Below are 13,538 nucleotides of genomic sequence, written 5' to 3'. Positions count from 1 at the left end.
TAATATTCAATAAAACAAGAGGCTAAAACAGGATCATAAAGTCAAGGGACAACTAATTAATCGTGACTTGTCTCCTGCTATATCATATAGGGTATCCACGTATATGTTTATTCTTGTAGATTTAGCAAAGATTTGTTTTTATATTTTAAAAGTATTTTAAATAATAAAAAAAGTTATCTTAAAAATCAATAGCTATCAAAATACTAAGTAGGTTCTCTCTCGTAACATTTTACTTTGACCCTTGTAATTTAAAGCTTTTTAATTTCAACCTTAACTTTGCAAAAAGTCCCATGTGTTTCACTTTAATTTTTTTAAACACAACGTTGCTGATTTGTTTTTTATTTAAAAAATAATTGATTTAAATAAACCCCAATTAATTCACTCAATTCATGGAACTTGGACTGATTAGGCTTCAAGTCGACTTTAATAACAGATTCCAGGTAGATTTTGTATGATCCAAGAAAGAATAAAGAAATATATACAGACCAGTCATTTCTTAGGCCTAATACTCACCAAGCCTATCCAAAATATTCCCAAAAAAAAAAAACCCAAAAGTGACACACAAGCAGAAAAGTGAAAAATACAAGACAACGACACCGTTTTAGGAGGCAGAAACCAGGGGCTCTTGTGAAACAGGAGGCTGAAAACAGGGGGGGGAGAGAGCAGAGCAGAGCCCCTTTTCTCCGAGTAGCATATAGAAAGAGGTAAATGCTAATGCTTTCGTTGTTGTTAGGCTTCATTGTATCTTGCCCATCTTTCGTTGTTGTTTTCTTCTTGTACACTACAAGGAACCTCCCTCCATCTTGACACCTCTAGAAAGGAAGAATACCCATGGTTTTGGCATAGAAATTTTCCTGGGAATTCAATCTCTAGAAGCTTTTGTTTTGATTTTCTCTTTTTAGTCCATGCTTCTGTCATACCCTCAGATCAGCCGATTGCATGATTTCAGATGATTAGACTTACTTTTTATTCCATCAAATTATCAAATGTAAGTTATCCATATCAAGAATTAAAAGTTCATGATGATGATCATCTCCTTATAATATGATTTCCAGGCTTTCATATTTCCATAATTTATATTATAGTTACGAGAATGAATGAACGGATTAATTATTTGTAATTATAAGAATAGGTTGTCATAGATGTATTAGATTTTGCTCTAAGTTCAAATTAATAAACCTAATTTTGATGTGATTTTGTTTCTTAATTGTTTCAAGTTAAATGTAAAAAAATAAAAGAAAAATACCATTCAAGCAATTCCTTTTATTTCTTCGAATCTTTTGAAAAATCGAACCAATTTTGGCTACCTAACGCATCGCTGCTCGTGCTTCTTCTTCCTTTTCCTGTGTGTGAAAAAGATGGTAATTTTAATAACATCAAATTGATGTGAAATAAATCACTCTTCTAACATCTATTACAAGAATTAAAAGGGCTACAAATAATTAAAAGGGTAAAAAAAATCTCAAACATAAAAAAAAATATAAAAAAAATCAATAAAAGTGCTGACGCCGGCTAATAGTAGCCGGCCGAATTAGAGTGTCTAGGATGAGGTTTTGTTGCTGAGAATTGAGGGGGAGTGGAGAGAAAATACTGAGCTTAATCATTTCCTTGACGAATCTGTCGTGTTTGTTTCTAACAAAATATTTTTGTTTTTATACTTCAAAAATATTTTTAAATTAATTTATTTTTAATATTTTCGTCTTTTTAATATATTGATATAAAAAAAATTAAAAAATTATTTTAATATATTTATAAACAAAAAAACACTTTAAAAAACAATAATTACTACAAATCCTCTAACTTTACTCAATTTATATCAACGGTTTATAAGCAAATCATCTCTTTAAGAACACAAGATTTTCTGGGTTTTTTCCTCCAAAGGAAAGACAAGATTTTCTCCTGCAGTAAAGTCGTGTCATAGTACAATGAACAAACATAATGAAGTGTCGAGAAATCCCTGAATATGCTTCAGGTAATGGAATGAGAACAGGAAATCTTCCATGATAAGAAAAATCTTTTATCATATTCATTTGGTCAAGTTGATTGTCAGATAAATGCTGTTTGTCAAAAGAAAATGATAATTTTAAACAAAAATTGGCCAATAAGGAATATTTTATTTGTCGCTTCAATAAATTCTAAAGTTAACCTATGTTCATCTAATTTATTTAAAATAATATTATTTTGATTTTTTTTTTAAGTAAACCAAGTTTTAATTAAATTAATCAAATTATAAATTAATCTACTAAATCAAATCAACTTTATCGCCAGCAAGTTAAGTGATTGATTGACTTGCTGATATTTATTGAGTAATTAAAGGATAATTAATGCCATGTATCAAATCCTAGAATAGTAATCTTTGTGTCTAGCATTGACAAACTAGCCAAGCCAAGGCACAAACATGCATGAATTTCAATACTTATAGGAGTCTCTCATGCATGCATATAATAATTCATTGGAGGATTAAGGTTCTAATTATCTTGGGCTGTGCCATTATCAAAGAGGAAAATGATTAGGAAATGGCTAATTGTTGACTATGCACATTAGTGGATTAATTTATTTAGATTTAGCTGTTTGGTGAGGAAATAATTTTAGTCGGCCATTCCTGACTTTAAGAACACCAATTAAACACTGCACTTGTGATCCTGCTTATTCATAGTAGGTTTGGTGTAACACTTTTAACAGGAATTTTAAGAAGATTAATTTTGATTATTTCTTTTCAATCCTCAAAGTTAATATTAACCAAATACCCACCCACTTTTATCCTTTTCTTATAAATTATGTTATATTTTTAGGTAACCAACACTACACCGTTGGCTGACCCAATTTATTTTCAACGTAAAAAAAATACTAAAGCAATGTAAGATTTCCTAAAAACAGATTTGAGACTCAAGTATTTGACTCGGTTAAGTTTAATAAGCTTGTTTAATTTAATAATATAAATAAAAAAGAACAATGATAATAGATAATTTGAAAAAAAAAAAGCAACTAAAAAAGGTAAAAACACTTGATTGGAACCCATTCAGATTAGCATGCTAAATATGAGACTTGGATGTGATACCGAGATAGCTTTGTTAAAAGCAAATTTAATGAAATCATAAAGCTTAATTATCAAACAATCCGATATTGAAAGACAAAACTTAAAAAAAAAAAAACTATTTTTCAAAAGATGTAATGAAAATAAAAACTCAAATCAAACAAGGTTAACCCACGCGCTAACCCTACAATCATTGACAAAAAACTAAAGTAACCCTATAGAAAGGGAAAAGAAGAAGAAGAAGAAAAGATAAAGCACAAAAACTAATTCTCAATTAATTAAAGGCTAACGGATAAAATTGAGATTAAAAAACCAAATGTTAAAGGATCTTATATAATATTAAAGGAAAAGTTAAATGATAAGATAAAGAATAAAAACTAATTCTCAGTTAATCAAAGGCTAAGAGATGAAATTGAGATTAAAAAACCAAATGTTAAAGGATCTTATATAATATTAAAGGAAAAGTTAAATGATAAGATAAAGAATAAAAATTAATTCTCAATTAATCAGAGATGAAATTGAGATTAAAAAACCAAATGTTGAAGGATCTTATATAATAATAAAGGAAAAGTTAAATGATAATATAATGACCCCATATAAAGTAAAAATAAAATAAAATTGAAGCTTAATTTACAAAAAATAAAATATTAAAGGATAAAATTAAATGAAAAATATATAATCCAAAAAACGTCTAAAAACAACTCAATCCCACCCGGATCAATATGCAAAATCTATAACCTGATTGTGTATCGAGGTAACCCTGCTAAAAAAAAATTGAATAAAACTTCAAAACTTAATTATCAAACAACTCAACGTTAAGGAATGAGATAACCTAAATTATTTTTAAAATCAATGAAAAAATCCAATAGAAAACAAACAAAAATAATAATAATGGAGTTTGATCTCTAATTAAATAAATGTTAAAGTATGAAATTAAAAAAATATTAGCTTGAAAATAAAAATAAAAACCAAGCAAACCCGGATGAATATTTTAAATTTAGGTTAATCTTCCAAGCATGATACCTGTGAAATTCTAAACCTAAACTTAATTAAGAAACTCAATTTCTCACTAATTTAATATTGAAAGATAAAACTGAGAAAAAAGATATCAATTTTAAAAGTTTATTGAGGTAAAAAAATAGCTATAAAAAAATTGATAATCAAATCTAATAGGAAAAAAAACCTAAAGAATGATGAAATTGTAAACAAAAAATTAATTTTTAAAAATATTTAAAATAAACAACAGCAATCAAAAAAATAAGGATCAAATTTGAAAAAAAAAATTAAAGGATGATGAAATTGAAAACAAATCTCAATTTGATCAATTATCTCAATTAAAATAAATTATAAAAAAATAATTAAATTTGAAAGAAGAACAAATTAAAGGGTTATTTTGAAGACTTGGATAATCATACACAAAAATCAAGAAAGAGAACATAAATAAAAAGAAAAGAGATTGTTAGTATCAAATCAGAGGTCCACTGACATGAATGCATTGCTAAGACAATTCAAATAATATCCTAAAAACAATTGTTTGGTCATATGTTGCCCAAATAGTATTGGCTTTAACTATATGTTGGCAATGGCATTGCATATGCCAACTATTTTTTAAAATAATATTTTATATTTCAAAAAATACCAAATTGCACCTTACTCTACTTGATTATATATGTAAAAATCAAATTAAAAAAATAAAAAATCCCATTGGCTCTTACTTGAGAATTTTTTTAAAAAATAATTAAATTATTTTACTTTGCTAAAAAAAATATAAAAAAATAATTTATTCTCAAATCAATTTGATAATAACCAATAGATCATATGAAAAAGATCATATTATTCTTAATAGCAAGTCAGTTGATTTGTTTTTTAAAAAAAATCATTATATTATTTCAATTCACAATGCAATGATTTTACAACCACAATAATTTGTTTATCATTTTTAGTTTTTAATTAATTAACACATATTTTTAAAATTACTTGTGCTTTTATATATATCATAAGACAACCGGATTGTTTCAAGGAAAAAATACCTACCATTATAATGTGTTGCCTTAAACGTAGTTGATTATTTTCACTTGATTTGTTTAGAACAAATAGAGCTCAACCCAAAATACACTTAAAAATCACTTTAGGAAAAATTACAAATTAAATCAGAGTTAATAATGTTTCTTTAGATAATATTTTTGACACAACAAGAAGTAAAAGATGACAAAGCTTGTTATAACTCAAAACCTTAAAATACTAATAATATCGTAACTATGAAAAAACACCTAAAATATTTAGCTTATATTTATCCCTGTTTTCACTTTTCAAAAAGCTATTATTATCTTTGAAGTAGGAAAAAAAAAAGCCATAGTAATACTGAATAAGAAAAACAAATTAGAAAAAGAATTCCTTTTAAATAGAAAAAAAAAACTAAAAAAGCATCATAGTATTGAATAGAAAAATAAAAATAAAAAAACATAAAAATTATTTATTTTTATAAAAAAAAAATAAAAATAAAAAAACATAAAAATTAACTAAAAAATTATCTATTTTTCTAAAAGAGCTATTACTTCAATCTTTTTATATTGTAAAAAATTTATCTTTAACTTTAGACTCTCGTCAGAAACAATCATATACCATAAATATCCTTTTATAATTAATTTATTCTATTATGAATTTTTAATACGGGCTATCTCATTATAGATCTCAAATACAAAAATTTTGTGCATGTCATCTCATTATAGATCCTTAACACAATATTTTCATGCGAACTTTTCTATTATGGATCCTTAATATAACATATTTATATGGTTCCATCATAGATTTTATTATCAGGATTTTCAATAACAACAATTAATATAAATAAAAATAAAACACTAGTTTGGAGATGTCTTTTTATTCGAAAGAGAACCTCATCCCCTTTTACACAAATACATTTTTTTATCATGACTTCTTCCAGCTATATATAGGTATTCAACAATATAAAATAACTAATCATTAAAAATTAATGAGCTTTGATATAGGTCTTCTATGTTCTGTAACTAAAATCATTAGAAATTATTGGGCTCTAATAGCAGTTAGTGTAGTCAGTAGTAAGGATAATGAGGTTTATTACAGGTGAAAACACTGTGTTATAACCTAATTTTTATCTAATTTTTAAAAAAAATCTAAAAAATAGCAAGAAAAACAAAAAAAATCCAAGAAATAATTTTTTTAACATAGTTGCATCATTTTTAGTATATTTAGTTTCTTTTCATGAAAATTTAAAATTTTACTTTTAACGTGTTAAATTTTTAATGCACTATTTTAAAATTATTATTTATTTTTTTATCAAATCAACATTGACATTGTATTTTTCAAAAAAATATATAAAAATATGAAAAATATAAGAAAAAATATAAAAAATATATGGACAAATGGGCAAAAAAATGCATTGAAAAAAAATAACGGAAGAAAGTATTTTTAAATTTCTAGGAGATAAAATTTTTGCCTCTAAGTAATGAAGAAATCTAAAAAACAGGAGAGAATAAAAGACCCCTCCACGACCCTCTCTTTTTCAGAAAACAACAAAACTTCTTGGCTGGTGGTGTTGAGAAGCAGGGAACTCCTCAGCCATGGCAGCCGCCATGCTAACAACACCAACAACCTTCAGCTTTCTATTTTCAACCGAGAGCATTCTTGGACGATTTTCCAACAGCCTTTAATGTCATCATCAGCAGTAACCCTGGACACCAACCTTTTCTTCTCAGCCCAGCACTGTGATCTCAGTCCAGCAGTGTCTCAGAACAGCTTCCCCTTCTTCACCATCTTCATCTTCTCTTGCTCAAGCAGCATCAGCAGTGACTCTTCTTCCACAAAACCATGAGCAGTAGCTTTCAATCCAGCACCACCAGCAATAACAACGTCCAGCAAGATACTTCCAGCACAACAGACCCAAGGTTCCAGCAGAGCAATAACACCAGCAGGATTTTAAGCGCTTCATCTTCTTCTTAGTCCAGTAGCCCATCAGCGTCTTCTCCAGATCCAGCAGTGCAGTCGTGAGCCTCTAACAACATCTTCAGCACAGGTAGAACCACCTCCTTTTTCTTGTTACGGTAGTCTTGCATGCTGTGTTGATGGACTATGCTCTCTTTAGTTAACATCTGTTAGTTTGAAACTGATAAAGACGTGAATAATGGTGCCATTTTTGTTTGGCTTGTAAATGCATGCTTCTGGGTTTAAATATGAATTCTGGGTTGAATAGTGTAGGGGCTGTAAGTTTTGTTGAAGTTGTTTAGGTGCAGATCTTTTGCCATGAGTGTAGTTTACGTTTTTAATGTCTGTGGGCATGGACTGATTCTTTTTGTTTTATGGGTAAAGTGGTTTATTTGTTTTGGTCGGGCCGGGCTTCAACATGGAGGCCTTGGGTCCAAGGTTAGATGGTTTGTGTTTTTGTTTGGGCAAACAACCTTTTCAAACTTGATGGGCTGTTTTTTTAGGTTTTGGGTCTGTTCATAAGACCCGGTTCAAGTTTGGGTTGAGCTTTTTTATTGTCTAAGGCAGTGTTTGGTTGTGCAGAAGCTTACAAAGAAGAAAAATGAATTTTTTTATTCTTAGGGAATGTTTGACAAATACATTCTATTGAATTATTGACAGTTTTCTTTAATAATTTTTTTCTTGTTTTGCTAAACAAACCTAAAATATTGATTCTTAGCAACAACACAAATTAATCATTTTTTAAGTATTTCAACAAGCAAGTACTTTTTTTTAGTTTTATTTAAATTTACTCTAAGATATATTGTAATTTTAATATATGTTTAATGATAATTAATTATATTGGATGTTTATAAACTAAACATATTTTTCTCACTTATTCAATGTAAAAGCCCAATCTAATATTTTTTTAAAAAATAAAAAATAAAAAATAAAAATCATGAGATTACATAATCTCCTTATTATTCAAACTTATTTTCCCCTGAAATGTCTTGGACAAGATTAGTAACTGAGCAACTTAGGCTGATCCAGCAACACATAGCCATTGTCCCACAAAGAGAGCAGTGCAGTTGAGATTAGGGTTGATAGAATCAAAGAGTGTAGTGGTCAAATTGAACAGCTGTGTAATGCCAAAGCAGGTGTCATCACTCCTTACTCCAAATACTTCATCACATTCTGGAGTTCTGGGCTTCAACAAACCACCCCCAACTGCTCAACAACATAAAACAATGGTATTGCATATATCTTATTTAAACAAAAGATATTAAAAAGAAGAAGAAGAAGCTTAATTATAATAGGAGATCGGAGTAGTCTTTTATCTTTATATATCTTTACAGTGACGATCAATTCAATCTATCATGATAATACGACTAGACCGTCTCACCACTACACTGTAAAGTTACAGTAAAGTAGTTGCAGGTGCAATATCAATTTTTCTTACTATGATGCTAAGTAGTTACCATCAAGAAAGCGGCTTTCAGCCATGGAGAAAATGAGAAGCAGAGAGAGCACCAGAATTGAGCTTAAAAACAATGCTGAGTTGTGGTTTGCCTCAGCCATTTTAAGAATGACTCTGTCTTCCTCCCCTTACTGGTGGATAGTCAACAGTGATGTCTTCTCTTCTGTGGGATGTAGCTTCTCATAACTTAGCCTTCTTTATATAGTACTATGTTCAATTTTTAATGGAGATGAAGCCAAAACTCATTGTTGCATGAATTCTCACGAGGGCCGGGGCCGGCTTTAATGTAATACAAGGTGGTTCTTGTTATTCTCGTTCTCATAATATCTTTGTGCCTCGATACTGGTTTTGTGACATTTATAGCAAGGATGCCATTAGGAATTTGATCCATTCTACATTTTCAAGAAATCTTTAAGATACTTTATTTAGACTAGAATGATTGTATTATTTAATTTGCTATCGGGTTGCAATTTAAATAAAATAGAATGATGAGAGCTCAAACTATATGGAATTAGACTTATTATGTTCATCAAATTATTTATTTACTTTATGTATAATTTAGCAGGATCCTTCAATTATTGCACATCTAAATTAATCATAATTTTTATAAATTTGAAATATTCATGAAAATACAATTCTTTAATTCAATCATAAATGATATTTTTGAACAAGCTTACACATCAATGTCAACATTAGAATACTCAATCAAGAGTAATAAATAAATAAATAAATCAGGTTTCCAATCCATTAAATCATCCAACTTTTATATCATAACCTTGTCTAGAAACATAATTTTGAGCCTTGCATAGACATTTTACTTTTGGAATATTTTTTTGTTTTTTTTTTAATTTCATATTCTGAAAATACTTCCAGCCAATTAAATTAATTACCTTTCTCTTATATGTGGAGTAGAGTGTAGTTACGGTTGTTTTTCATTTTTAATATATGTTTAATGATAATTAATTATATTGGATGTTTATAAACTAAACATATTTTTCTCACTTATTCAATGTAAAAGCCCAATCTAATATTTTTTTAAAAAATAAAAAATAAAAAATAAAAATCATGAGATTACATAATCTCCTTATTATTCAAACTTATTTTCCCCTGAAATGTCTTGGACAAGATTAGTAACTGAGCAACTTAGGCTGATCCAGCAACACATAGCCATTGTCCCACAAAGAGAGCAGTGCAGTTGAGATTAGGGTTGATAGAATCAAAGAGTGTAGTGGTCAAATTGAACAGCTGTGTAATGCCAAAGCAGGTGTCATCACTCCTTACTCCAAATACTTCATCACATTCTGGAGTTCTGGGCTTCAACAAACCACCCCCAACTGCTCAACAACATAAAACAATGGTATTGCATATATCTTATTTAAACAAAAGATATTAAAAAGAAGAAGAAGAAGCTTAATTATAATAGGAAATCGGAGTAGTCTTTTATCTTTATATATCTTTACAGTGACGATCAATTCAATCTATCATGATAATACGACTAGACCGTCTCACCACTACACTGTAAAGTTACAGTAAAGTAGTTGCAGGTGCAATATCAATTTTTCTTACTATGATGCTAAGTAGTTACCATCAAGAAAGCGGCTTTCAGCCATGGCGAAAATGAGAAGCAGAGAGAGCACCAGAATTGAGCTTAAAAACAATGCTGAGTTGTGGTTTGCCTCAGCCATTTTAAGAATGACTCTTTCTTCCTCCCCTTACTAGTGGATAGTCAACAGTGATGTCTTCTCTTCTGTGGGATGTAGCTTCTCATAACTTAGCCTTCTTTATATAGTACTATGTTCAATTTTTAATGGAGATGAAGCCAAAACTCATTGTTGCATGAATTCTCACGAGGGCCGGGGCCGGCTTTAATGTAATACAAGGTGGTTCTTGTTATTCTCGTTCTCAGAATATCTTTGTGCCTCGATACTGGTTTTGTGACATTTATAGCAAGGATGCCATTAGGAATTTGATCCATTCTACATTTTCAAGAAATCTTTAAGATACTTTATTTAGATTATTAACCTTTTCAATGTGTTTTTTTATTAAATTATAAAATAAAAATTCAAACTAAAAAAATCTCTTAAAAAGGAAAAACTAATGCCACTTAAAATACTTTTTTTTTTTAATTTCAAAGTAATATAATCTAAAATCATGTACGTACAAAAAGTAGCCTTATACCAATTAACACAAATGGGTTAGGAGATGCTACCCCCATGCTTAAATTTTCTAGTATTTATTTATTTAACGAGCGTATTTAAAAGTATGATATATAGAATTTTGATGTTTTTTTGAAAATAGAGTTTCATCTATGAATTTTATTATATATAAACTACCTATAAAATCCTTTTTAAATTGAAGAGGTATGCTACATAGTGATGCTTAAAATATCTAAATCCTTTTTAAATTGAAGAGGTATGCTAGTGATGCTTAAAATATCTTTTTTTTAGAAAAAATTGAAAGGATAACATATATTTTACTTAATTCTAAAATGCCTTTTTAAATAGAGTTGCATGTCTTTGGATGATTTTTTTTTCTATTATGGAATGGTATAGTTTGGAATTAAATGCAAAAAAATAAAAAAGTTTTAGTATTTTTTTTCTTTTGTATAATTTAGTATATTTGAACTGTTCACACTAATATGATTTTTAATGGTAAAGAAACAGACTAGAATGATTGTATTATTTAATTTGCTATCGGGTTGCAATTTAAATAAAATAGAATGATGAGAGCTCAAACTATATGGAATTAGACTTATTATGTTCATCAAATTATTTATTTACTTTATGTATAATTTAGCAGGATCCTTCAATTATTGCACATCTAAATTAATCATAATTTTTATAAATTTGAAATATTCATGAAAATACAATTCTTTAATTCAATCATAAATGATATTTTTGAACAAGCTTACACATCAATGTCAACATTAGAATACTCAATCAAGAGTAATAAATAAATAAATAAATCAGGTTTCCAATCCATTAAATCATCCAACTTTTATATCATAACCTTGTCTAGAAACATAATTTTGAGCCTTGCACAGACATTTTACTTTTGGAATATTTTTTTGTCTTTTTTTTAATTTCATATTCTGAAAATACTTCCAGCCAATTAAATTAATTACCTTTCTCTTATATGTGGAGTAGAGTGTAGTTACGGTTGTTTTTCATAGTATTTTTTATTTATAAATATATTAAAATAATATATTTTTTTATTTTTTAAAATTTATTTTTGATATTAGCATATCAAAATAATCTAAAAATACCAAAAAATATTAATTTAAAATAAAAAATTAATTTTTTTAAAAAAATTAAAATAAAAAACAAATAATATCACATCTGATTTAAATTTTTTTAATAGCGAGAATGACATGACATGACATTTTTTGAACCATGAGAAGAAAATGACATGACTTGGTTAGGTAAAATCATTTTTGTGTCACAAAATTGTTAAGTAATTGCATTATAACTATCTCTCTATTATTGAAGGAATAATGTAAATATAAATAGTTGGTGCTAATTCAATATAAGAAATTTTTGTTATTTAAGATGGGGGAGAAAATTAAAATGGAAGGGTATTGACTATCTATCCATAAGACAGTAATAACCAAACATCATTTTTAATATTTGAAATTTAAAAAGTTTTCAAATTGATAACCCAAAAAATTTGAAAAATGCTACTATATTCCTAGATAAGGACAATCATGATTTATTTGGTGTATTTTTCATCAAATCATAAGTGGAAATTAGTAAAAAATAAAATCCCATATGTTTATCAAAGAGAAAATATATCAATTTTGTTATTTTAAAAATATTTTTTATAGTCAAGTAAATAGTCCTGGGAATTTTTGGAATATAAATATTTATTAAAATTTTTAATTTCAATAAATTTTGTTTTAGAGTTTTTCTTTCAAATAAGTTCATGTCTTCTTATATTTTCCTACAAAATTATTAAAAAATAATTGAAATTTATTTTTTTCTTAAAAAAAATACTATAAAAATTTTTTTTTAATCTTATATTTTCCTACAAAATTATTAAAAAAATACTATACAAAATTTTTTTTTAAGTAAATATTTCACTTTATAATTTTACATTTTTTTTCCTAAAAATATTTTTTAATTAAAAATCTATTATCATAAATTTTTATTCTGTTTTTTTAAACATATAACATCTTGCACACACCAACCAGACGAACCAGCCTATAAGCTCTGCGGCCCATGATCCCGGAAGATTTAATACTAGTGAGATTTGACTAAGTTGGCTTTCTTGCATAGGATTGGCCTCATAACAATTTAAAATTAAAACCTAGAAGGAAAAAATCCCTAAATCTTATCGTTAAACTAACTTCTTGAGGTTAAGCAACCTTTTATTAGCTAAATATATTTTGTTTGGTATAATATCCACTAATTTTACTACTTAAATTGAAGTAATTAACAATTTGCCATCAATGAAAATACTTTTTGAGGAAAGGACGTGTTACAGGTGCCGTTCCAAAGGCTACCTTCGCTGCTGCCATTGAAAAAACCTTTGAAGCTTGAAGAGAGAAGAGCAGCAACAAATGTCCTTCAGAAATTAGCTACAATTGCCATTGCCTTGTATGTCATGACAATGTCGTCCCAAGTTTTTATATCATGATGTGTAGTTTGATAATTACATGCATCTGCGGAACCATCTTTCTGCATAATCTCACAAATCTCTGAGCTTAAGCTAAAATGCATCCATGACAGTTAGTCAACCATAGCTTGCCCAAAACCAACGCTATTGAAAAACTATCCTCGACCAATTTATACATGATTAATAGCAATATCCCAATCAAATTATCAAATTCTTGTAGTGATTAGGCCTCGAAGAAACCGCAAGACAGCAGAGATTAGGCCTTGCAGAATTTTATATAGGCTAGGGAAACATGGGACGAACAGCAATGCAACACAGATGCATTCATTATCAAGTCAGTATTCCTTGTCCTTGTTGCTTCTTTCTGAAAACATAAATTCTAGTCCTTCCATAGCTAATTAAAAAAGACCACCTCCCCAGCCCATCAGCCGAGCGTGCCTATTGGCAGAAAAAGTTCATCGTTGTACCATATGC

Source organism: Populus euphratica, unplaced genomic scaffold (genome assembly GCF_000495115.2).
Source record: "Populus euphratica unplaced genomic scaffold, PopEup_1.0 scaffold35.1, whole genome shotgun sequence".
Lineage (NCBI taxonomy): Eukaryota > Viridiplantae > Streptophyta > Magnoliopsida > Malpighiales > Salicaceae > Populus > Populus euphratica.
Note: the sequence above shows the minus strand (reverse complement) of the source record.